Source organism: Myxine glutinosa, chromosome 7, assembly GCF_964187855.1.
Source record: "Myxine glutinosa chromosome 7, kmMyxGlut1.1, whole genome shotgun sequence".
Taxonomy (NCBI): Eukaryota; Metazoa; Chordata; class Myxini; order Myxiniformes; family Myxinidae; genus Myxine; species Myxine glutinosa.
Genome location: NC_136267.1, coordinates 96526815 through 96531814, shown reverse-complemented (window position 1 = coordinate 96531814; position 5000 = coordinate 96526815).

Below are 5000 nucleotides of genomic sequence, written 5' to 3'. Positions count from 1 at the left end.
CGTGACCGCCGCCATGCCCCGCCCATCGCCGCGGCGAAAACCGCCACCGCGGGGAAACCCGCCAACTCCACCGGCCTGGTGGAGCCATCCGCACTCCTCCAGCTCCACCACCTGGTGCTGGTTCCACGCCAAGTTCGGCCACAAAGCTCGGCAGTGTCATCCGCCATGCTCCTTCAACAGGTCGGGAAACGCCCGGGCCGGCGCTCAATAGTGGCGATGAGCGCCAGCCGTTCGAGCAGCCTGCTGTTCATAACGGACACCTTCTCCGGGCGCCGTTACCTGTGCGATGCGGGAGCGCAGGTGAGTGTCGTTCCCGCCGGCACGTCAGACAAGCATGCCGCGGGTGGGGGCCCCGCGCTCCTTGCCACGAACGGGACGCCCATCCGTACGTACGGAAAACGCTGCCTCTCTCTGCGGTTCGGAGGGCAGGTTTTCCGATGGACGTTCGTCACCGCCGACGTGCCCATGGCACTGCTTGGCGCGGACTTCCTGTGCGCTAATGGGCTCCTGGTCGACGTCAAGCGCAGACGTCTGGTCCCAGGCCGAGACGTTCAGCTCGCTCGCTTGTGCGTTGCCCAGCTCGTCGAGCAGCTCAACGAGTGGCTTGCCAAGCGGCTTGCCGAACGGTTCGGTTCTGGCCACGTTGGTCTGTACGCTTCCGGCAGCGGACGCATTCACCCGCCTCCTCGCCAGCTTCCCGGCCCTCACGCGGCCCACCTTCTCGGCGGGGGCCGTCAAGCACGGGGTGGCCCATCACATCCCCACCGTCGGGCCACCGGTCTACGCCCGGGCACGCCGCCTCGAGCCGACGAAGCTGGCGGTGGCAAAAGCAGCGTTCGCTACCCTGGAGCGACTCGGCATCGTTCGGCGCTCAGAGAGCACTTGGGCGTCGCCGCTGCACATCGTGCCGAAGCCCGGCGGGGGATGGCGACCGTGCGGGGGACTATCGCCGTCTCAATGACGCCACGACTCCCCGACCCGCTACCCCGTCCCCCACATTCAGGACTTTTCCGCCCGTTTGGCGGGCATGTCCTTCTTCTCGAAGGTGGACCTCATACGCGGCTACCATCAGGTCCCCGTCAGGCCGGAGGACGTCCCGAAGACGGCGGTCATCACGCCATTCGGACTCTTCGAGTTCCTGCGCATGCCCTTCGGTCTGAAGAATGCGGCTCAGGCGTTCCAGCGACTGATGGACAGCATCCTGCGTGACTTGGATTTTGTCTACGTCTAAATAGGACGATATCCTCGTCGCCAGCACGTCCCCGCGAAGAGCACCTACGCCACCTCCGCACGCTCTTCGAACGCCTGGGCCAGCATGGCCTGATTGTGAACCCCGCCAAAGTGCCGGTTCGGCGCCACCATAATCGATTTTCTGGGGCACCGTGTCACCAGGCACGGAGCCGTCCCCCTGCCGGCCAAGGTGGAGGCGGTGAAGGGGTTTCCGCGCCCCCCGCACGATCAGAGGGCTGCAGGAGTTCCTGGGCATGGTGAACTTTTACCATCGGTTCCTGCCCCGTATCGCCAGCTCCTGCGCCCCCTGCACGAAGCTCTCCGAGGTAAACCGGGCAAAGGCGACGTTACCTGGACCGAGCAGATGGACACGGCGTTCATGGGCGCGAAGCTCGCCTTGGCTAACGCCACCATGCTCGCGCACCCGGCGCCCGATGCACCGATCGCCCTCACCACACCGATGCCTCGGACTACGCGGTGGGCGTGGTGCACGAGCAATGGGGTGCGTGGAGCTTGGCAACCGCTGGCGTTCTTTAGCCGACAGCTTCGCCCGCCCGAACGCCGTTACAGTACCTTCGACCGCGAGTTGCTCGGGCTTCACTTGGCGGTCAGGCACTTTCGCCATCTGCTCGAGGGCCGTGCGTTCACGGCCTTCGTCGACCACAAGCCGCTGATCTTCGCGATGGGCAAGGTCACCGAGCTGTGGTCGGCCCGGCAGCAGCGTCACCTCTCGGCCGTGTCCGAGTACACGACGGACATCCAGCACGTCGCGGGGAAGGACAACCCGGTGGCGGATTGCCTTTCCCGGGCCGTCGCCCCACGCAGTCCACCTCGGCATCGACTATGCCCGGATGGCAGCGGACCAGGCCGCTGACCCCGACGTCCAGGCCTTGCGGACCGCCGTCATGGGCCTCCGCGTCACCGAGGTGCCATTCGACGGCGAGCGGGCGCGGCCCTCTTGTGCGACGTCTCCCTCGGGCGTCCTCGCCCCATCGTGCCCGCGGGCTGGCAGCGCCAGGTGTTTGACGCCATCCACGGCCTGTCCCACCCGGGCGCGAGGGCCTCCCAAAGGCTGATCGCCGACAAGTTCGTCTGGCATGGCCTCCGGAAGGCCGTCCGCGGCTGGGCCAGGACGTGCCTTGCGTGCCAGCGCGCCAAGGTGCACCGGCACACCCAAGCCCCGTTGGCCCTGTTCACGGTGCCGGAACGCCGGTTTGACCACGTCCACGTGGACCTGGTGGGGACCTCTGCCCCCCTCGCGGGGTTTCACCCACGTCCTCACCATGGTGGACCGCACCACCCCGGTGGCCGGAGGCCGTGCCCTTGGCGTCGACAATGGCGGCCGATGTCGCGCAGGCTTTCATCACCACCCTGGGTCGCCCGGTTCGGCGCCCCCTCAGACATCTCGTCCGACCGCGGCCCCCAGTTCACCTCGGAGCTCTGGGGGGCGGTCGCGCAGGGGCTCGGGGTCCGGCTGCACCGAACCACGGCCTACCACACCCAGGCTAACGGCCTGTGTGAGCGATTTCACCGCTCATTGAAGGCCGCGCTCCGGGCCACCCTCCGCGACGGTGGCTGGGTCGGACAGGCTTCCCTGGGTCCTGCTGGGCCTCCGGACGGTGCCCAAGGAGGACCTGCGCGCATCCCGCGGCGGAGTTGGTCTTCGGGCAACCCACTGCGGGTGCCGGGCGAGTTCCTCCCCGACTCCACGGCACCATGGTCCGCGGCACAGCAAGCGCTCCGCTCTGCAAGAGACCACCCAGAGGTTCGCCCCGGTGCCAACGGCATGCCACGGGCACCCACCGATGCACGTCGCCCCCGGAGCTTCGCACGGGAGAGTACGTCTTCGTCCGCCACGATGCCCACCGAGACACCACTGCGGCCTCCCGTACGACGGGCCTTTCCGCGTGCTGGAGACCGGGGTCGAAGCACTTCACCCTGGACATCGGCGGTACTTCCCCGACCGTGTTTCGGTAGACCGCCTCAAGCCGGCCCACCTCGACGTGGACCATCCACCGCCAGTGGCCCGACCCCTACGTCGGGGCCGCCCCCCTGCGGGCGGACCCCCGGCACCCGCCCAGCCCCGCCGCCACGCCGCCCCCCCAGTCCTGCACCCATCCCAGGGGCAGCTAGGGGCATCCCACCTGGCATCCCTGCACCCCGGACGCCGCCGATCGCCAGGGGGCGCTTCGGCCGGGTCATTCGTCTGCCCCGCAAACTGGCCCTCCAGGTGCACGGGAATTCTGGGGGGGCGCGTGTGGCGGACACAAAAGCCCACTGGCGTGGTGACATCATTCCGCGCACCAAGTGGGGGAGGGCCACGCCCGAGGGGTAGGCGTGGCCTGAGGAGATACACGGGGCGTGCAGCCCAGAGCGGGCTAGTGTTACAGTGAGCTCCTGAAATAAAGACGCTTATAAGTTACCGCTTGTCCGCTTCCTCCTTGCTCGCAAGCAGCGCGCGTAACGCCGCGCTTTAATATATATATTGTTACGGACCGCAGATAAGATGTTGGTTTGCCGAGCGGATGGCACCGCGGTCCGAACAGTTACCCCGACTAACCCGATTCCTGAACGTTGGCCGGATCGCGCCACAGATATTCAATGGGGAAAAGACTAAAGCGAAGGATGTGAAGAAGAAGAAAGACAAAGGGTAAGGAATACCAATATAATTTATTTACTATTTACAACCAAAGTAACCAAGGAAGAAGGAAAGATAAGAAAATAATTTACAGAATAATTCAGAGACACAGTGCAACGCTAGCTTACCTACAGTCTTAATTAACCCAGGGACAAGACACACAGAACAAACTCACGTACACAAAAGGATGGAAAGGCAGGAGGTGGATGGCTGGAGGGAGAGGAAGGTCCAACGGGTACTGCAGCACGATCGGCGCGTTTAGCAGCCGCCGTTCCTTCGCGGCCCTGCTCAAAACTGCCGTCCAGGCCCCCAAGCTGCTGTTGTTGCTGCTGTGGCTGCTGCTGCTGCGCGCTGTGTGGACGTCGCCTCATCTGGTCCAACCACACAACTCAACAACTCCACGTCCTTGCTTCTTGCGCGCGCGCTTTTATAGCGCCTCAGGCGATCAAGCCGCCGGCCTCAGGACACGCCATCGGTCAGCTCGCCTCGGCCCTGATTGGTCGGCACGGCCCTCTGGCTCCGCCCTTGATGACGATGGGCGGGCACGCCCTTCTTCGCCGAGCTGAGCACATGCTTAATGGCGGCTTTGGGGCGAAATCAGCAACCCACCGCTGTAACAAACCTGACAAAACTGCCCAGTGCGGTTGGCAATGGAGACTTGGAGGGGATGTAGCTGGAAATGGAGATTTTGGGAATGGGAATGAAAGGGAATCTATCTTGTTTCACTTGGTGCAATGGAGTGTCATCTTAATGGAAGACAAGGCCTTACCCTAATACACATAATAAAGATATAACTATCAACAAGGGGAAATCTATTGATTGGCTGACGTGATTGTTTATGACCTAATTATGGACGCCCTTTGACCTTTATACATAACTGGAGTAAGGAGGGTCCAGAATAAAGCACTAATAATAAAAAACACAATAAAAAAAACACAATCCTCATATCCACAACAATATATATATATATATATATATATATAAATATATATATTATATATATATATATATATATATATACATATATATATATATATATATATATATATATTATATATATATATATATATATATATATATATATATATATATATATACATATATATTGTTTGTGGATATGAGAATTGTGTTT